Below are 22696 nucleotides of genomic sequence, written 5' to 3'. Positions count from 1 at the left end.
AGCCCACATGAACACTCAGGAGATGAGCCCCAGATACTCTATGATAAGAGAAGTAGGCAAGAATTTTAGCTTCATGTAAAGAAGATGTGGCCTTGCATTCATCCAGAGAGCATCCTCCAGATGTGCTCCAAGAGCCAGGTAGAGATAGGCCAGGGGCAAGTAGGTTAAAGCCAGGGAGACCACTAGCATAATTGAATGCAAGTCCATCTTCCCGATGTGCAGCAAAGCCAATCACTGAGACATCAAGTTTGCAGCAAGGAAAGGGTTTATTCAGAAGGGAGCCAAATGAGGAGACAGGAAGACAAGCCTCAAATCCGCCTCCCCGAAGGGGAAGAGAACAAGTTTTTTTTTTTTATAATCATAGTGGTTGAGATAACATACATATTGATGAAAAAGGCAGGAAAACTTATGACTAGTCATGAGTAAAGATGGAGCATGTGCATTAAGCAAATATATCCCATATTCACTTTGGGGTGGAGACTTAACACCAGAACAAGGCAAAATTCATCCCCTGATGTGAGAAGGTTATCTTAGGACAAGGAGAAGGGGCTATGGGCATGCTCTGAGAGCCAGGATAATTTGGATAGGGTCTTGGATTTATCTTGGGTAAGGAATGCAGGGCCTTGTTTGTTCTTGGGCTGGAACCATATCAGTTGACCTTGAGTCTAGGCTTCTGCAGAAACAGCAAGTGTGTGTGTTAGTGAGGGTCTAAAAAGACAATAGCTGCTGAGGGGGAAAGTTCTCTGGAAAACAAGCTTTAAATTTTCTGCTAGTTTCAACCTCATTAACCCTAAGGAGCATGGTTTCACTAAGTCAGTGGGGAAAGGGTTGTTTGAGTCAGATGATGTACCAAGAACTTCACGTTTACTATTGCATTGAAGACCCACAACCAATGAGGCACAGTAGGGCACTGTTACCCCATTTGAGCTCAGAGAGAGAGAGAGAGAGAGAGAGGGAGAAAATGACCCTCCAAGGTCGCACATCGGTCTCCACCAATCATGTAATATCTGTAAGAGCAGTGCACACTGGCCTGGCACCCAAAGGAAGGATTTGTGGGACCACATCAGGTGTGTTTTTGTCAATCAAGGGTCCAGATTCCAGGATGCTGGGAGACTCCAGACCAATGTGGAACTGGCACATAATCAGTGCACACCAGGGTCACAGGAGAGCGCTGACACTGGTTTCAGAGAAAGGCTTGAAACACAAGTTCTTTCAGCTCAAAAGAGGGATTCAAGAGGGCTAGCTCCTCTGGCCTAACAAGCCAATCCCTGTGAGGAAAGGGCTCAGCTCTACCAAGACTGTACCTGCAGGAGGAGAGGGCTCTGTGCTGGGATCCAAGTCATGTCTTTGCTTTGGTGTTTTCTCCTTGTGCTTGGGCCTCCTTTTCTCAATAATTCTGTAAGCTCAAGGGCAAAGCATCCTGGGCCTTGAAAAGTCATCCATGAGGAAAGGGAAGAATCCAGAACCACACACAGATGGGCGCTGACCTGGTTCTGAGGACCTGAGGGTACAGGGAGCTCAGGCTTGGTTTTATATCAGAGCAAGTCTGGTCTAGTGGTCAGCTCCGATGCAGGGACTAGTTAAACAAAATACGGTAATTTTCAGGACGGGGTAAAAAGTAACTTTAAACACCAGTTGGCACTCAAATATCTAATGACAGGGAAGTGATGCTCAATGTAACACATAACTACATTTTTTGTTAAGTTAAAGACATTTTTCCACAGTGCATAGAATATGAGACTTCAGCAGCGCCTGGGTGGCTCAGTCGGTTAAGTGCCAACTTGGGCTCAGATTATGATCTCGCAGTTTGTGTGTTCAAGCCCCGCATCGGGCTCTATGCTGACAGCTCAGAGCCTGGAGCCCGCTTTGGATTCTGTGTCTCCCTCTCTCTCTGCCCCTTCCCCACCTGCACTCTGTATCTCTCTGTCTCTCAAAAATAAATACACATTAAAGAAAAAAAGAATGGGAAACTTCAGACCCAGGGACAGGTGCAGGGTCTTCGGTGCCCACCACCACAGTTCTGCTGTGAACCACGTGCTCTTTCAGTCCTCAGGCACAATCATATCAGACTGTCCTCTGCCTCAGGAGTGATGGTCAGGACCACATCAAGCTTCTGGTGGCTCGTATAACCAAGAACCACCATCTTCTTCCCCTTTCTAATGGGACTGCTTTTCTTTCAAATACTCAAAACTCCAAAAGCAGACATTTCTAATTCCTAATTGAAGATGGCAGGTTAAATGTCTCTGTTTATTTCCAATCCCTCCACATCCTCAGTAAAATTAAAGTGAAGGATTAAAAAGCTGATAAACCTACAGCCAGCCACAAGAGAATGAGATGGCCCATCAACAGATGTGAGATTTCAACAGAATTCCGGAAGGTGGGAAACAGAAGGAGTCGACAAGTCACGCAGCAGGGTGAAGAAAGCTACAGACTAGAATACTGGCACAGAGAAACAAACAAACAAACAAACAAACAAACAAACAAAACAGAAAAGAGCTGTTTAGCCCTACAGAATGTCAGAGAAGAGCAGTTCGCTCAGAAACCAGGTACAGTAGTACAGTGGAGAACAAGAATGATATGTGGCTAATTGAAAGCCTGTGTAGAATATAAATGATCTCCCCACTCTTCCCTTCCTCCAATTCCCATTTGGTCAAAAACAGACATCCATCCTTCAGGGAAGAGAATAGAAGTTCCTTCCCCAGAGAAATGAGTGGGCTCATAGGAAGTCATTGCACATTAGGGTATTGGAGAACCCCTTACCAGCATGGCCACCTCTTAAATTTTTTCTGTAACATTTATTTATTTTTGAGAGACAGAGCAAGACAAAAAAACAAAAACAAAAACAAAAACAAATCACAATCTGTTAAGGAAATATCATTTCACTTATCAATACAAGAGAGCACTCAGGAACTAAGTATCTTAGTAAGCCACCTGAGCCTTTCACCTGTTATTGACAGTCCAGGAAAATTCAACACACTTTTAAATAGACAAATGACAGGTAGCTTCTATACCAAGACACTATGAGAAGAAAAGGAAAAGTAAGAGCCTTGTATGTTCCGCTGATGAATTCACCCCCTCCAAAAAAACAAAGGACAGATGAAAATCATCACACAATGTCCAGCACAAATTAAATATTATTAAATAGGCATTTGAGATATAAAAGAACACCAAAATTCACAGATTCAGGACAGGAGTGGACAAAAAACAAGATGTAAAAGGAGTTAATCAAATTCAGAAAAGAGATAGAAGAAAAATTAAAGAGCAATAGATACAAATATCATATCCATATGCCGCACCCCTGAAACTAATATAATGTTATATGTCAACTGTGCCTCAATATATTTTAATTTTTAGTTAAATTATTTCAGAAGTAGAGATTAAGTCACAGGATGCCCAAAGGAGAGTAGGTTCAGCTTCAACTGAAAGTATAAGGGATACAGCCAACAGAACAAAAACCAAGAGGTATAAATGATGAGAGAGAAGGTGATAGCTGTAGAGAATAGGTAAAAAAAGATCCATATACATATAATTGGAGTTGCTGAAAAAGCAAAACAAAGCCATGGAATGGAACTAATATTTAAAACTATAATCCAGTTGGGGCACCTGGGTGGCTCAGTCAGTTAAGTGGCCGACTCTTGGTTTCAGCTCAGGTCATGATCTCACAATCCATGGGTTCAAGCCCCTCAACGGCTCTACGCCATCAGCTTGGGATTCTCACTCTCCCTCTCTCCCTCTTCCCCTACCCCACTTGTGATCTAGCTCTCTCTCAAAAATAAATAAACATTTTTTAAAAGATGAAACTATAATCCAATAATGGTTACATTAATGATTACACATTGTATATTATTTTATCAAATATATACAAATTATACACTTAAGATTGGTGAGTTTCATTTTATGTAAATTATGCCACCATAAAGTCAGTTTAAAATTAAAGTGTTCAATCCAAAAATTATAATCTCAGAAAACTTTCTGAAAATAAAAATGCCCTAAGTGTACATGTTGAATACACCTATGTATATAGAAAAATTGACCAGAATAGTCAACTCAGACTTATGAGAGCAAAATCATTATAAAGGTAAAGAAGAAAATATCTTCTTGGCAAAATTTCCAAATCCCATCAAGGTACAGAAAGTAATCTATTATCCTATGGGATAATCTCTAATGCAAAGCTGAAAAAAAAATAAGGAAAGAACATATAACTGTTAACTGAATAGAAGGAAAAGGCAGTTATAGAAAATACTTTATTAATCTAAAAGAAACAAGAAAGGAAGAAAAAAGGGAGCAAAAAATAAAATAAAAATAGAAGGCAGGTGTAAACCCAGTTCCATCTGTAATAATATTAAATGTAAGTGGACTAAATAGTAAGAGACTAAGATTGTCAAACTGTGTTTTAAAAATGCTGCTTAGGGGCGCCTGGGTGGCGCAGTCGGTTAAGCGTCCGACTTCAGCCAGGTCACGATCTCGCGGTCCGTGAGTTCGAGCCCCGCGTCGGGCTCTGGGCTAATGGCTCAGAGCCTGGAGCCTGTTTCCGATTCTGTGTCTCCCTCTCTCTCTGCCCCTCCCCCGTTCATGCTCTGTCTCTCTCTGTCCCAAAAATAAATAAACGTTGAAAAAAAAATTTTTTTTTTTTAAAATGCTGCTTATAGGAATCAAGACACACTTACATCCATCATCGTGGAAGTACAAGATGCTGGGGTTCTAGAGATTGTTAAAAGATTCCAGAGGTATAAATAAACTAGCATGTCACCTACAAAGGACCAAGAGTCAAGTGAGGTTGTGAACATTTTTACCAGGCAGCTTGATGCTGGGCGCCCCTGAAGAGTGTACCTCGTAGAGGGAGTCCTTGGCAGCTAGCGGCTGGGCTTCTCCCAAGAAGGACCTTATACTTTGCCCAATGCCACAGTTACGAGCACATCTTTCTTCTCCACAAGAAAGTGAAAGCAGGAATACCAACTTCATTACCTTTATGTCCTCTCTCCTTTTTTTAATGTTTATTTATTCATGTTGAGAGACAGAGAGAGAGAGAGAGAGCATGAGCAGGGGAGGGGAAGAGAGAGAGGCAAGGAAGAGAATCCCAAGCAGGCTCCATGCTCTCAGTACAGAGCCAGATGCAGGGCTCAAACTCACACTGTGAGCTCATGACCTGAGCCAAAACCAAGAGTCAGACACTTAACCAACTGAGCCACCCAGATGCCCCATATCCCCTCTCTTCTTTATTTCTAAAGTCCTGCAGAGAATAGACAAAGCTCTGTTGAATAAGCTGTAGCAGTCTCTTCCTCTATCTCATCATTTCCTTCCCTCCCATTTTCTGCCCCCTTCTTTCTCTGTTCACTTGTGTAGTCCGGATATGCTGATTGGACCTCAGTGTGCTAGGTCAGGGGTTATCAAATGAACAAAGACCAGTCCTGGGGTCCAGGGGTTCACAGCTGTGAGGAGAAAGACCATGTGCAGAGACAGGGCCCTGCTGGGAGCTTGCCAGTCTTCCTCTCCAAAACAGCACGGAATCCAGATGTACTGACATAATCATCTCTATTCCTAAACTTGAGTTAAACATGAACCAAAATTTCTGGTCTAAACATTCAGCTAGCTTTTACTTATGTAATGTTCTAAAGAGTCAGTCATTCCTGAAGGAAGAAAAATGTCCTCCTTAGTATAACCCAGGTAGAATCAGTATGTTCCCTCCAACTGCTGTACCTTCACCCCTGTGAGTTGTTCCTTGAAAGGGGAAGCCACGGATGCAGGCAAGGCCTCACCCGCAGAGCTAGGCCTGAGAATAACAGTGGGGAGTGGTCCAGGGAGCATGGGTGGGGGCTCTTCACAAACAGTTGCCAGAGGAGCAGCTCCCCCCCGTGGCTGTAAGTGGAAGCTGTAGTGCTCTCTGCCAAGGAAATGCCAACAAGGGAGTGTAAGGTTTTCCACACCTACACCCTCCACCCGGGCCGACTGTGGACACCCTTTTCAGAGTCTGGCCTCTGGAAGAGGCACACACCACCTGGGGTCTCTGTGTATACACTCTCCCTGGGTCCTGGGTGGAACTTGTCAATGTGCTGGACTCTCCTTGGCTCTGCCAAATCAAAGCACCCTGCTGAGCCTGCTCTGTGAAGCTGCTTCCTGCCCAGCCCCTCTGAGCATCAGAACCTGGATAATGAAACTTAAGCTTCAGCACCCATCCCTTGCACAAGTCCCTCCTAAGGCAAAGGGCACAGGCCTTGGCAAAATGTTCGTATGGACATATGTTTATGCAAAATCTGTAAAAGTAAGGGGTTTTTTTTGTATTATTTTTCCTAAAGAGAGTCATACACTATATTAACTTTAGACCACACAAAGTCTACCTCGGACCTTGATGATCACGTAGGGGCCACTCTGTCCAGAGCTCTCTGACTAGTCCTTTAACTCAAATCCAGCCCCCAACCCCACTTCAACCGCTGGAGGCCACACAGAGGACTTTGGGGGCAGGGGAGGGGGAGGAGGCAGGCAGTACAGGGGTTGGTCAAGAACATAAGTTTGTAGGTCAGACAAGTGTAAATCTGTCCCTAGACATACTTGATTGTGCCTCTCTTTCTTCATCTGAAAAAGAGGACTAATAATTTTACTTACTCTTAGGGATGCTGTGAGAATAGAATCAAGGGAAGCATGGTAAGACTTCTGTTTGAGGTCTGGCCTGTAGGGGGCGCTCGGGGAATACTGCCTGGGGGAAGGTCCGTAAATAGCCACCCTAGTCCGGAAATACATACACTCCTAACTTAAACTCAACTCTGTTAAATTAGTCCAAATAAAATTACCAGTATTTCACTGTTTTCTGACCTACAAAAATGGCAGTTTCACATGATTCCCTCTACTAGAACAAATGACAATAATTACATAGGGCGGCTGGGGTGTGGTTATTGGTAGGTACACTTCTGGTGCACTCTCTCATGGTGTATCTGTGCTTTGCCTAGAGAGGCTGAGGGAGGTAGTTTAATTCCTTGATCTCTCCTCCCTCTGGAGCCATGCTCTGTGACCATAAAGTCCTCTGATACAAAACGAATAAGTCCTGGGAAGTAATGTATGGCAGGATGATGACAGTTAATAATACTGAATTGTGTATTTGAAAGTTGCTAAGAGAGTAGGTCTTAAAAGTTCCCAACAGAAGAAAAAGTATGTGTGATGACAGATGTTAACTAGACTTACTATGGTGATCATTTCACAATATATACAAATACTGAGTCATTGTTGTACACTTGAAACTAATATAATGTTGTAGATCAATATTTTTAAAGAACTCTGATAAAATGACCCTCCCTGCCCCCAGTACTTTTAGTTGTAATGGCCAAGTCAGTGTGCAGAGAGTCCCAGCAACTGAAGCCACCCTCAGATTCTCTTAAGCCAGACCATAGAGGATCCCTCTGCCCCAACACTCTGAAATGCTGTCCCCTGCCTCCAGTCTCTCTGTGGCACCTGTTGTGCTCTCTGGAATGCAGCTCTTGTTCTGGATGTGCTGGGGCTCTCATGGCCTCTTCCCACCCCAGCCCTTGATGCCTAATCCACAAGTCACTCTGTCTTCATCTGGCCCTCAGGGAGGCAGGGGAGGGTCTGGAGATGAAGTCCACACCGCAGAGGCCCCACCTGGTGGCCAAAGTCCTCTAGCCTAAAGCTGTCCCTGAGAACTACCTACTCACAAACAAACCCTCTGGCTGCAGGGTTCCTGAGTTTCTCCTGTTTAACTATTTCCCCCTCTCCTCCCTCCCAGTGGCCTGCAGGCCGCACACTCTCAGAGAACACACACAAGAATCTTAGAGTCCCTGCTAGAGTCACAAAGCACAGTCCTGACAGCCAAGCTGGGCATTATGCAGTCAGGATGGTCAGTCGGTCAGACCACAATCAAGTACAAAGCACCTGTTGTAAAGACCAGTGCTCTCAGAGATCAGAGGGGGTAGGCCAGGCTGACTGTGCCCATGGAGAGGTCTCTGGAAGCAGAGGCCAACAAAGAGTTTGGAGAGCACAGGGTTCATGAGCAAGTAATGTCATGAAAGAAGTGGAGGAAGATGGTTTGGGGATACACAGCAAACACAATGCAGACAGGACAAAGTTTTTGCCACCCTGTGGGAGCACTGAAACAAAGATGTCCAAGGTTTCCTATTAGGAGAGTCCCTTACTGGGCAAAATAGCCAGGCCCTGTCTTATCATCATGCTCAGTCATTGGCTGAGGCCAACCCAAGAAGAGCATGACCTCAGCTCAAAAGCTGAAGCTGACCGTGACGTGATCCCCATGCTGAGGCTGTCAGCTCACCCCACTGCTCTTGGCTTCTTGAAGGGGAAGTGAGTGCTGTAGCTCTGAGTTCACCATAGTACACAGCTCATGTGGCATGGACTCACTTCTCCACACATGTGGAGAGCAGCTCCCCTTGGGCCCTAAAGGCTCTCTTCCTTAGGGAAACCTCCAAGAGGGAAGTTAAGGGATGAAATACAGACCCCATTTGCCACAGTTCATTGGGGGTCCACAGCTGGTACCCATTACCTCCCTCCTCTGCTATTCATTCCAAATCCCCTCACTCTCAGCCACCACCTCTGTTGTCTCAGTGGTTCACCTGTAGTGAGATGCAGGTCCTGGTTCTTGAAGAGTCTGAGCCCCCGATAAGAAGGAAGATGCACTGTTCAGAACCTCCTTCAAGAAAAAAACATGTTGCCAATACTTGGAGACTAAAGAACATCCTACTAAAGAATGAATGGGCTAACCAAGAAGTTAAAGAGGAAATTAAAAAGTACATGGAAGCCAGTGAAAATAACACCGCAGCCCAAAACCTCTGGGACGCAGCAAAGGAGGTCATAAGAGGAAAGTATATAGCAATCCAGGCCTTCCTAAAGAAGGAAGAAAGGTCTCAGATACACAACCTAACCTCACACCTTAAAGAGCTGGAAAAAGAACAGCAAATAAAACCCAAAATCAGAAGAAAAGAACTAATATAGGTTAGTTTTGATGCTATCAAAACAAAAACAAAAACAAAAAACAGTAGAACAGATCAATGAAATCAGAAGCTGGTTCTTTGAAAGAATTAACAAAATTGATAAACCACTAGCCAGTTTGATCAAAAAGAAAAAGGACCCAAATAGATAAAATCAAGAATGAAAGAGGAGAGATGACAACTAATATAGTAGAAATAAAAACAATAAGAGAATATTATGAGCAATTGTATGCCAATAAAATGGGAAATCTGGAAGAAATGGACAAATTCCTAGAAACATATAAACTACCAAAACTTAAACAGGAAGAAATAGAACATTTGAACAGACCCATAACCAGTAAAGAAATCGAATTAGTAATCAAAAATCTCCCAAAAAACAAGGGTCCAGGGCCAGGTGGCTTTCCAGGAGAATTCTACCAAAACTTTAAGGAAGAGTTAACACCTATTCTCTTGAAGCTGTTCCAAAGAAATAGAAATGGAAGGAAAACTTCCAAACTCTTTCTATGAAGCCAGCATTACCTTGATTCCACATCCAAAGATCCCACTAAAAAGGAGAATGATAGACCTATTTCCCTGATGAACATGGATGCAAAAATCCTCAACAAGATATTAGCCAACTGGATCCAACAATACATTAAAAAAATTATTCACCACGACCAAGTGGGATTTATACCTGGGATGCAGGGCTGGTTCAATATCCACAAAACAATCAATGTGATTCATCATACCAATAAAAGAAAGGACAAGAACCGCATGATCCTCTCAATAGATGCAGAGAAATCATTTGACAAAATACGGCATCCTTTCTTGATAAAAACCCTTGAGAAAGTAGGGATAGAAGGATCATACCTTGAGATCATAAAAGCCATATATGAAAGACCCAACACTAATATCATCCTCAATGGGGAAAAACTGAGAGCTTTCCCTCTATGGTCAGGAACAAGATGGGGATGTCCACTCTCGCCACTATTATTCAACATAGTATTGGAAGTCTTAGCCTCTGCAATCAGACAACACAAAGAAATAAAAGGCATCCAAATCAGCCAGCAGGAGGTCCAACTTTCACCCTTCGCAGATGACATCATACTCTATATGGAAAACCCAAAAGATTCCACCAAAAAACTCCTAGAACTGACCCATGAATTCAGCAAAGTTGCAGGATATAAAATCAATGCACAGAAACTGGTTGCATTCCTATACACCCATGCATTTCTGAAGCAACAGAGAAATCAAGGAACCGATCCCATTTACAATTGCCCCAAAAACCATAAAATACCTAGGAATAAATCTAACCAAAGAGGTGAAAAATCTATACACTGAAAACTATAGAAAGCTTATGAAACAAATTGAAGAAGACAAAACAATGGAAAAAGATTCCATGCTCCTGGATAGGAAGAATAAATATTGTTAAAATGTCAATACTACCCAAAGCAATCTACATATTCAATGAAATACCTATCAAAACAACATGAGAATTCTTCACAGAGCTAGAACAGACAATCCTAAAATTTTTGTGGAACCAGAAAAGACCCCAAATAGCCAAAGCAATCTTGAAAAAGAAAACCAAAGCAGGAGGCATCACAATCCCAGACTTCAAGCTATACTACAAAGCTGTAATCCTCAAGAGAGTATGGTACTGGCACAAGAACAGACACTCAGATCAATGGAACAGAATAGGCAACCCAGAAATGGACCCACAAACGTATGGCCAACTAACCTTTGACAAAGCAGGAAAGAATATCCAGTGGAATAAAGACAGTCTCTTCAGCAAGTGGTGGTGGGAAAACTGGACAGCAACATTCAGAAAAATGAACCTGGACCACTTGCTTACACCATACACAAAAATAAACTCAAAATGGATGAAAGACCTAAATGTAAGACAGAAAGCCACCAAAATCCTCAAGGAGAAAGCAGGCAAAAAACCTCTTTGACTTTGGCCGCAGCAACTTCTTACTCAACACGTTTCCAGAGGCAAGAGAAACAAAAGCAAAAGTTAACTATTGGGACCTCATCAAAATAAAAACCTTCTGCACAGCGAAGGAAACAATCAGCAAAACTAATAGGCAACCAACGGAATGGGAGAAGATATTTGCAAACGACGTATCAGATAAAGGGTTAGTATCCAAAATCTATACAGAAATTATCAAACTCAACACCCAAAAAACAATCCAGTGAAGAAATGGGCTAAAGACATGAATAGACACTTCTCCAAAGAAGACATCCAGATGGCCAACAGGCATATGAAAAAATGCTCAACATCACTCATCATCAGGGAAATACAAATCAAAACCACAATGAGATACCACCTCACACCTGTCAGAATGGCTAACATTAACAACTCAGGCAACAACAGATGTTGACGAGGATGTGGAGAAAAAGGATCTCTTTTGCACTGCTGGTGGGAATGCAAACTGGTACAGACACTCCGGAAAACAGTATGGCGGTTCCTCAAAAAATTAAAAATAGAACTATCCTACAACCCAGCAATTGCACTACTAGGTATTTATCCAAGGGATACAGGTATTTATGCTGTTTCAAAAGGGCACATGCACTCCAATGTTTATAGCAGCACTATCAACAATAGCCAAAGTATGGAAAGAACCCAAGTGTCTATCGATGGATGAATGGATAAAGAAGATGTGGTATAGAGGTGCCTGGGTGACTCAGTCGGTTAAGCTTCCGACTTGGGTCAAGTCATGATCTTGCAGTAAACGAATTTGAGCCCTGCATCAGGCTCTGTGCTGACAGCTCAGAGCCTGGAGCCTGTTTCCGATTCTGTGTCTCCCCCTCACTCTGTCCTGCCCCACTCATGCTCTATCTCTCTCTCTTTCAAAAAAAATAAATAAAACATTTAAAAAATTTTTTAAAAAGATGTGGTGTGTGTGTGTGTATGTGTGTATATATATATATATATACATACATACATACCATATATATATACACACACCATATATATATATGTATATATATAGATACTATATATATATATATACACACGCACACACACAATGGAGTATTACTCAGCAATCAAAAAGAATGAAATCTTGCCATTTGCAACTACATGGATGGAACTAGAGGGTATTATGGTAAACGAAATTAGAGAAAGACAAATATCATATGACTTCACTCATATGAGGACTTTAAGATACAAAACAGATGAACATAAAGGAAGGGAAGCAAAAATAATATAAAAACAGGGAGGGGGACAAAACATAAGAGACTCTTAAATATGGAGAACAGAGGGTTACTGAAGGGGTTGGGGGAGGGGGAGGGGCTAAATGGGTAAGGGGCATTAAGGAATCTACTCCTGAAATCATTGTCGTACTATATGCTAACTTGGATGTAAATTTTAAAAATAAATTAAATTTAAAAAAAGAAAAGAAAAAACGTTGCCAACTGCAAGAAGTGTGGTTAGCTGACAGCCTCCAGCTATTTGCTTCCTCGGGGCTCAGTAGCACCCCGAGAGTTGTTTTCCACTGCAGATGGCATGGCTTTGCTCCAGAATCCTAGAGCCCTGAGTTGTCATTCTCCCACTGGAGTTTGCCAAAACTTCCTGTAGCATCCTTTACCACCAATGCCTCCAACACCATTAGATCTGTCAGGTCACATGGCCCAAGGGGCCGAGCTGCTGGCCTGCACCTACAGCAGAGCTGTTTCCTGCTCTGGGTCCCACTCAAAGTTGGCATCCTTTTGTACTGCCTTGTATATGGGCTAGAATAGTATATCCCAGGAATGGGATATGCTTCCAGAACCCAAAGAAACCCACTAGGCATTGTGCTTTCTCCTTTGTGGTATGTGCTATAAGATGCAATCATTTGTCTTCCTCTTTGCAGGACCTATCTCAGCACACCACTGACCAGTGGATCTCTAAAAATTTTACTGATGTGGCAGGCTCCTAAATCTCCAGAGTTTATTCTCCACCCGATGGGTCGCATGTATCTCAACAAGACCTCCAGTCACCTCCTGCCCATCTGGCTTAGCCAGCATAATACTACGAATGTTGAGAATCAATGTGATGTTTCGTTAAATATCTAGACAGTCCAGATCTCTTCATACTATATTAGGACAAAAGGTGAATGGATTAACAGACTGGACAAACCGTAAATGAATATTATTGTCCATTTCATGCGAATGCAAATTGATGCTGATCCTCTTTTCTGAGTGAAACAGCTAAGAATCTATTTTCCACATTGGTGGCTGCATCCCTTGTACCCAAGACCTTATGAATCTGCTCCAGCAGATACACTACCTCTGGCAGGAAAGCTGTGACTGGTGTTCCCATTTGCTTGAGTTTGCAGCAGGTGGTATACATTCTCCAGAATCCATCTCATTTCTGTAGGGACCAGACTGTTGATTTAAATAGAGCTAAGATGGGGACCACCTTCTCTGCATCCTTCAGCTTCTTAACCATGGCACTAATTTCCACTTTTCCCCTCAGGAGATGACAGACGTTTTTGATTTACTATTCTGGCTGAAGGGCAGGGGGCATTTCAGAGAGTTGCATTTAACCTTCACCATTCTGATAGCTCTTATGCCACAAGCCAACGTTCCAATGTGGAGGTTACTCCAACTACCAAGTATGTTGATCTCAATTACATAGATCACCAGATGGGTCTATGAACACAATAAATCCACTGTAAGCTGGGTCTTTGGCAAGGACTCCATATGGTCTTATGCTAACAGGGGACCATGATAACATTACAAGGCTCTGGATAGCAACATTAACTCAGACCCTGTGTCCAACAGTCCTTGAAATGTCTGAATATTACTCTTTCCCCAGGGTGTAACTACCATAGTAAAGGTAGGTCCCCTTGGGGAAGGACCAGGAATCAGTAAAGTGCATACTGGCCATGGTATTGCAGGATTCTTCCCCTGGTGTTCCAGCCCACCTCTTCTGTCAGCAGGTTCTGGGTCTGAAAACTGGCTCAAGTCCAGAAACTGGACAAACATTATGACTTTTCATTGAGGCACTGTTAACCTCCCACTCATTCACTTTTTATCTCCTTTGATTGTATATGCATATATATACAGTACCCTTTGGCTGCCCATCTATTTTCCACTAAGAACACTGTGTTCTTTTTTTTTAATTTTTTAAAATGTTTATTTTGACAGAGAGAAACAGAGCATGAGCGGGGGAGGGGCATAGAGAGAGGGAGACATAGAATCGGAAGCAGGCTCCAGGCTCCAAGCTGTCAGCACAGAGCCTGACACAGGGCTCGAACCCGTGAACCGTGAGATCATGACCTAAGCCGAAGTCAGACGCTTAACCGACTGAGCCACCCAGGCGCCCCCCACCCCAACCTGTAAAATGTTTAAGATGGGACCACCAGTTGGGACATCTGGGTGGTTCAGTCGGTTAAGCATCTGACTTCAGCTCAGGTCATGATCTCACGGTTCGTGGGTTCAGCACAGAGCCCTTTGTCTCTCTCTCTCTCTCTCTCTGCCCCTCCCCCACATGTGCTCGTGCATGCTCTCTCTCCCTCTTTCTCAGAAAGAAATAAACATTTTTTTTTTTAAAGAAGGGACCACCAGCTCATGCTGGGGTTGTTCATACTCACCTAACTCCTGGGATGTGGCCCTCATTGCCAGTCAGGTGACGAGGTGATCAGTCCCTAAACTCCATCTTACTTACCCACCTCTCAGACCACCCTCGGAAACATGCTGAATTGGACCTAGGAAATCCGACAGATCTCCCACTGAGGCATAGGACTTGTGAGAGGAAGGCAGCAGAAGCCAGAGAGGGCAGGGAGAACTCACCTACTACAGTGTAGACCTGCTAGGGTTTCTGCCTGCCCAGCGGGGGACTCTGGAGCACAGCCTACCCACTAGAGAAGGCCAGCCTTGTGCGGAAATGGCTGGCCTAGTAACGCCACCTGAAAAGGATGTGGCCTCAGCTGAAGACCGAGGTTGATTCTGAAGGAGGCTACAGCTGAAGCTATCAGCTCACCATACACTTGACAGCTGGGCAATGAGTCTCTTCTCGAAGAGCTGAGAGGAACATCTCCAAGCAGCCACACAGACATTGTCAAGACAGTTTGAGAACTGTTTTTGTGCAGGCCTGTGCACGGTGCAATCAACCCATAGAGCCATTTCTTAGGTTAATAAAGTGGTGTTGGGTAGAAGTTTACCAAGAAGATAAGGTGGGAGGGGATTTTGCAGACAGAGGCAACCAAATGTCCACAGACCAAGGCAATGCAAAGGATGGGAACATTCTCGAAAAATACAGAGGATCCAGTGGAGCTGAAGCATAAATGTTGGCAGGGGGTATAAATGACTGGGAGGAGTGACTGACTAATGGGGGCAGGGGGTGAAAGACGGAAGGAGCCTAAGATGAGGTCCTGCTTTCTGGCATGGTCATCCCTTTGGCTGCTCACCTTCTCCCAAAAAACAATGATCCATGTGCTTTCTCTTTCTCCACCAATTTCCTCTTCCCCATGACCTATGTGGCCCCTTATACCATTAGACACCGCTCATCCTCCATCCACCTGATGCATAAGTACAGGAGGCCACACAGGAAATAGGCCCTCAGCAGAGGCTGCCAGACATTGCCCAGGGTACAAGTCACTTGTTAAGCCCCTGCCCAGACCATCACTTAGCCTTGAGCTGTGGGGTTCTCAGTCCTATAGAAATGGGCAGTCCAACATGTAATGTCCTCCCCCAGGCTGTCCAGACCTGCCTGTCTAGCCTTCCCTCTGCCCACTGTTCACCTTTCTCCAGCCTCACTGAGCCCACATTCTCCTCTTGTGATTTCCCACCCCAGGGCCCTCCCTCTGCTTGTAATGTCCAAACCTTCAAGGCCCAATTCAAATGGCACCTCCTCACTGATTTCCCCAACTGTGAGTGTCTCTGTCCCTGATCTGTACTGGCTTTACACCTTGTCCTCTCCACCCCAGCTATTATGCACTTGCAGGTATCCTTTGCCACCTGTCAAGAATCCAGCTATAGCATCCATTCCAGGCAGGGCCTGCTCAGAATGGAGATAGGGGAGTGCACAGGGAAGGGGCAAGGAGCCAGGGTCAAGACCCAATAATGGAGACAGAGGGCAGGGGCCAATGCAGAAAGACAGTGCAGAGTCTTGGCCTCTCAGGGCAGAAAGAGCTGAGTGTCAGTGGCTCTACTCCCACTACTGTCCACTCAAAAACATGCCCAGCCCCATGCCAGTCTCGTGGTTCTCAGTATCTACAGGGATCAGTACTCTCCTTTCATTATTGATCACTGCAACCAAGAGCCAAACAAGCTAACAGGCCACACCCTTTCCATGCAGGGCTCACCAAATACTCCCAGCTGCCTTCCCATTGCCCCCCAACTGTGCCGTTTTCTTGACTGAGGGTCCCAAAGGTGTGCTTGGTGTCACCCCAACGAGCTCACTCACCATGGTTTGGTTCACAACCTCTGGTGGTGATGAGGCCCCAGGACATCGTTGCACCAGAGGACACCAAGTGACAAAGTGTTATGTGGGGTCACTTCCAAAGTGGGCTCAGGAATTTCTCAGAAGGAAAAGGTGACAGAGAAAAACAGATTGTGGCTGAAAAACATGCACCGGGTTATGTAGCATATCTACAGCTACATGCTTTCTTTTTTTTTCTGTTCTTGCAGATGGAAAAAAGGTGCAGAAATAAACAGATGATAGGTATGGAAAGCCCTTCCTTAGAATTAGCGGAGAGTAGCCCAGGTGAAGTCCACACTGACCAGTGACCTCGGGCAGGTTACTACTCTGGGCTTTGCTTCCTCAGCCATAAAGCAGGCATCAAATGGGTTGTTATGAAGAGTGAGTTCATATGTACGTAAAGTGCTTAGAACAGTGCCTTGGCACTAATAATTACCATTATTATTTATATTACTTTTTCTAGATGATTAGAATTGCGGCAACATGTGTGTGTGTTGGCATATTTAATTAAAGGCCCAGGAAGGTATTAAGAGTATTCGTTGTCAGATGGAAAGGATGATTTAATCCACTCCAGCTTGGTGCAAACCATGAACGATTAAGCAGTAATTGAGAAGGTTAGCAAGAAAGATAATTGAGCACCCTGGGTGTTTGTGTTCCTTACAATCCTATGTGTAATGATAGGTTTTTATATTTAGAGCGGAAAATTATATGCTTTCTAATTTTAATGAAAAGTAATTTTTAATTTAAATGAAAATCATATTTGGTGAGGTCATGAGTTGCAAGAAATAAATACATTCAGAAATTAAAAAAGGATGAAAAAATTGAACGTATAGCATGAACCCCACTACATAATGTTAAAGCCCCTACATTTACATCTGTAAAGTACAGCAAGTTTCTGACTGGTCTAGAGCTAAAACTCATACATATATCAAGAGTCATGTGACTTCACTCCTACAAAAAGATCTATTTAACATGAAGGCTGAAGAGACTTGTAATGGTTAATTTTATATGTCAACTTGACTGGGCCATAGTGCCCAGAAATTTGGTGAAACATTACTCTGGGTATGTCTGTGAGGATGAGATTAGCATTTGAGTCCACAGAGGAAGTAAAGCAGATTGCCCTCCCCAGTGTGGGTGCAGAGCCTGAATAGAACAAAAAGAAGGAAGAATCCACTCTCTGTCTGTTGAGCTGGGACATCTGTCTTCTCCCGTCCTCAGACTGGGACACACACCATTGATGCTTCTGTTCTCGGGCCTTCAAACGTGCACTGGAACTATAGCACCGGCTTTCCTGGGTTGCACCTTGCAGACGGAGATCGTGGGACTTCTCAGTCTCTGTAATCACATGAGATAATTCCTCATAATAAATCTCTGTATGCATATATAGTATATAGAGTATACATATGCCATATATATATAATATAAAATAGTATATGTTGTATATGTATGGTGTATAGTATACAGTATGCTATATATGGTGTGCATGCATATGTATATGTATAGTATATATATAATACTATTCTGTTCCTCTGGAAAATCCTGACTAATACACCCGTGTACCTCTGTGTGTGTGTATGTGTATACCTGCATGTATATATATATATGTAAAAATACAAACATACAGATATACAAACGTGTAAATTTTATATTATCACTGTTTATGAAGGTGGGGGGTTAGACATTTGTAGACATTTTAGACAGGGCAGAATGGCTGACAAATGCTAAAATGTGCACAGGCTATAGGCCCCCTCAGAGAGAATTTCCCATAATGTTGAAAAAGGCTGGTAGAGCAAACCAGGCCTGAAATGATCCCCCGAGGGTCTGCAGTGGCTCTGGGTGCAACATCCATGACACCTGATGCTCAGATCCGGCCCAGCTCAATCATCCTGGCCCCAGTAGGTCCATCAAGACAAAATAAGCCTGTGCAGATGAACTGAATGGAAGTGGATCTCCACTTCCATGACATTTTGAGCCCTAGCAACTCCTCACCCACATGAAGACAGCACAGGCGGGAAAGGCTCTTCCCATCACTGGTCCGAGTGATGAACCTGCTTGTGGCAGAGGCCAGTGCCCAGCGAGTAGCCCTGGAGTAGCTTTCTGATGCTGAGGGGACCAGGGCAGCTGTGGCTGTGATGCCGGCCATCTGATGGCAGCGGAGATGGTATGCCTTGGCATGGGCAGCCTGGCCAGAGCTGTCAGGGCCCTGCAGCCACAGGGTCGAGGCTCAGAAGCAGCACAACTGCAGAGGAAAGCAATGTCCAGCACCTAACCACACCTCTTCCCTTATGGACACTGAAAGACCTGGAGCAAGCCAGCTACGTGGGGGCTCGGTAAGGGTTGGGAACTTGGCTGTCAAAGGTGTCAAAGGTGATGAGGCCGGCTTTGTACTCACTGGCTGGTGCAACTTGATGCTCCAGTTACAGCAGTGATAAATGATAATGAGTACTATCTAGTCCCGTCTACTGAGTCCTGCCTGTGTTCCAAGACCGTCCCATGTGTTCTTCTACTGCCAAGGCTGAACAGCAGAATGAAACTCGGGGTTGGGGAAGGGAGAGAAGTCGTGAAAGTATCGCCCTATCCTGGGGTTCTACCATGTCAGAGAGGAGCCTGGCCAGTCCTCAGCTGCCTGAAAACAGACTTGGTGCCCCCATGGGACCTGTGCCCCGCTGCTGTGTGGGGCAGAGCTGGGGCCAGCGGGCCTATGCTAACAGCTGAGGACACACGTGCCTCACCGGGAGAGTCACGCCCATTCACAAGCCAACTGGAGGGAGAGGCGGGGCACTTTCATGGGACACCCGACTCCAGGACTGGTCATCCATTACAATGGGCTCTACCGTGCAGGGATGGTGTCCCAGGCCCTCTTTGGGGGCCAGAAGCTCCTCTTCTTCCCAATACACCCAAAGGACAAGCAAGGCCAGGGGTAGGAGCAATGGATACATGTGGCGGGAATGGTGCAGGTGGGACCTGGTTCTCTCAGAGGAAGGAGACTCTGCTCTGCAACTCACCCCTTGTACTGTCAGGGTGATTTCAGCTTCTGGCTCCAAAGCTCAAGCCACACGACCTCAAACAGTAGATGGGATCTAGTGGCTTGAATAGCCAAAAGGTCTAGGGCAGAGAGAACGTCCACAGGACTTTGATCCCCAGGCCCCTGTTCTATTTTCCAGTATTTCTTTTTTTTTTTTAATTTTTAAAAAATATTTAGTTTTGAGAGATACGAGGTGGGGAGGGGTAGAGAGAGAGAGAGAGGGAGGGAGACAGAGAATCCCAAGCAGGCTCCGAGCTCTCAGCATAGAGCGCAATGCGGGGCTCCAACTCATCAGTTGTGAGATACGATGTGAGCTGAAACCAAGAGTCAGACACTTAACCGACTGAGCCACCCAGTCGCCCCTCCAGCACTTCTTTTTGATAACATATAGCAGCCCCTGCCACTCACATTTTGAATAGGATAACTGAAGGGGGGAAACCCTCCCTACATTCTAGCATTACACACATTGGTCCAATAGCATTAGCTAGAGCTGGATCCATGCAACCCTTTTTGTGTGTACGTCTATCCATTTCTGTCTCCCTGATTTTTGGGGCTGATTCCCAAAAGAATCCATGACCCCAAAGAGATTACAAACTACTGCCTAGAGTGAAAAAAAAAAAAAAAAAACATAAGTTCATGAGAATTGCCCTTGATTCTAAATGTTGAGCAAATGCTCAAATTCCGTTTGTAATTTTAAGAATCTGGATGTGACATAGGTTCATTCTGACTCCTTTGGAGGCTGAAGAAATTCTCAGAGCACAGAAAAGGCAAGACAGGGGGCACTGGAGCAGAGGCAAGACAGGAAAAGCCAGAACTGAGCACATGACTGGGTAGATTATTTCTGTTGGGTTTCAGCTAGCTTCAAATGTGAGCAAATTGCTTAAAGAGGAAAAATTCAAAGTAGTTTTCAGAGCTCATTTATTACTTGTGCTAGTTATGATACATAATTACTTCTAACTGTTTATTCTTAAGGCAACTGTATGAGCAGAATAATTCTCAACTTACCTTTCTTGTTATGTTTATTAAAGTCTAAATGAAAAGAACTCCACCTGAAATGCAAATTAAAGTCATGACGAGACACTCCTCTCCATCCATCTGAGTATCTATAATTAGAGCTGCTACCAAGTGAGGATGTGGAACAACCGGAACTCTCTTCATTACAGGTGGGACGTAAAATGAAACAACCACTTTGGAAAACATTTGGAAGTTTTCGCAAAAATTAAACATATATCAGGACACCTGGGTGGCTCAGTCAGGTGAGAACCCAACTCTTGATTTCAGCTCCAGTCATGATCCCAGGGTTGTGGGATCAAGCCCCAAGTCAGGCTCCACAATAAGCATGGAGCCTGTTTAAGATTCTCTCTCTCTCTCTCTCTCTCTCTCTCTCTCTCTCTCTCTCAATCTTTCTCTGTCTCCCTTCCTCTGCCTCTCTACCCCACTCACTCTCTCTCTCTCTAAAAGATAAAATAAAATAAAATAAAATAAAATAAAATAAAATAAAATAGGGGCACCTGGGTGGCTCAGTTGGTTAAGCATCCAACTTTGGCTCAAGTCATGATCTCACACTTTATGAGTTTGAGCCCCACATCAGGCTCAGAGCCTGGAGCCTGCTTCAAATTCTGTGTCTCCCTCTCTCTCTGCCCTTCTCCCACTCATACTGTCTCTCTCTCCTACAAAAATAAACCTTAAAAATTTTTTAATAAAATAAAAAAGTAAAAAATTAAACATATACATATACACATTATATGATCCAGCCATTTCACTCCCAGGTATCTACACTGGAGAAACGAAAGCACATGTCCAGACAAATACTTGTACGTAAATATGCATAGCACCTTTATTTGTGATAGCTAAAAACTGGAAGTAACCCAGATGTCTATCAACAAATGAAAGAATACTATTCTTAGTATTCGGTTTGTAACTATGAATACACACAACAGCATGAATGAATCTCAAAATAATAATCCTGAGTGAAATAAGTCAGTCAGAAAATGAGTATATACTGTATAATTTCATTTATACAAAATTTTATAAAATTCAAGCTTCTCTATAGTGACAGAAAGCAGACCCATGGTTGTCTAGGTGCAGGGGCCAGGGGAGGGAAAAATCACAAAGGTCCACAAGGAAATTTGGAAGGTAATGGATACATTCATTATCTTGATAGTGGTGATGGTATCACAAGTACTTCCATATATCAAAACTTATCAAACTATAGCGTGCGCCCAAGCCAGCCCCGGATCGTGCCCCCACTCAGTGCAGGATCCCCCTGAATCCCACCGGAGCTCCGTGCCCCATGTCCCCCGCCTCCCCAGCGCTGCTGGCCAAGGACCCCCATGCACCATGTGGGAGGATGGCAGGATCCGTGGTGGACAGCGCTCCCATGGTGAAACCAAATGATGGGCATTTAAACAACTCCCTGGGCTCCCCAGTTCAAGCCATGTATTTCCCAAGACTGATAGTTCCATTTTGTGGGCACATGACAGGTGGCATGAGACCAGGCAAGAAGCTGTTGGTGGTGGGGGCATCGTAGACTTCAACCCAGAGAGCTTTGCCATCAGCTTGACCTGGGGTGACTCTGAAGACCCTTCTGCCAATGTGGCAATTGAACTCAAAGCTGGGTTCACAGACTGGCAACGACTCAAAAATTCTTGTATACCTGGGGAAAGAGGTGAAGGGCAGTCTGCGATACCTTACTTCCCATTCATCCCAGACCAGCTATTCAGGGTGGAAATTCTTTGTGAGCACCCATGTTTCAGAGCGTTTGTGGATGGACACCAATTTTTTTTTATTTTTACCACCACATTCAAATGCTATCTGCAGCTGACACCATAAAGATACATGAGGACCTCCAGATCGCTAAGCTTGGCTGATATTGTTTAAACCGCCTCTGTCTCAAACGGGATCGGGTACCACAGCTCTCTTCCGGACAAGTGTCCTAGCAAGATCTGGAGACTTAAAAAGAAACAAAAACAAAAAAGCACGTTTCACTGTCTCTACTTTCTGTGCAGTTTAAACCCAAAATGACAGCTTCAAACTGTGGTTTGCCCTTAGGGAGCTGTCAGAACAAAGACACCGAGCCATTATTTCCAGAACAGAACAAAGTAAGACAATTATGCTGGATTTTATTCAGACTAAAGTGGCAAAAAAAAAAAAAAGAAAGTATCAAATTGTACACTTTAAACACGAAGTTCATTGACTATTACACCTCAATAAAGCTGTTCATTTAAAAAAGAACCCCAAGAAAGAAAATGGGTGAAAGGGTTATATTTCCAACTATAAAGTAGATAAGTCGTGGTGATGACGTGTACAGCATGGTGACCATAGTTAATAATGTTGTAT

General features: G+C 44.0%; 1 pseudogene; it reads left to right on the top strand.

The window, feature by feature from the left end:
* The first annotated feature begins 21707 nt into the window (after positions 1-21707).
* Positions 21708-22227, top strand: LOC112850357 (galectin-related protein pseudogene; annotated as a pseudogene).
* Positions 22228-22696: the final 469 nt, after the last annotated feature.

Source organism: Puma concolor, chromosome C2 (assembly GCF_028749965.1).
Source record: "Puma concolor isolate L17-30 chromosome C2, mPumCon1.1.hap2, whole genome shotgun sequence".
NCBI lineage: Eukaryota > Metazoa > Chordata > Mammalia > Carnivora > Felidae > Puma > Puma concolor.
Note: the sequence above shows the minus strand (reverse complement) of the source record. Positions and strands in the feature narration are given on the sequence as shown.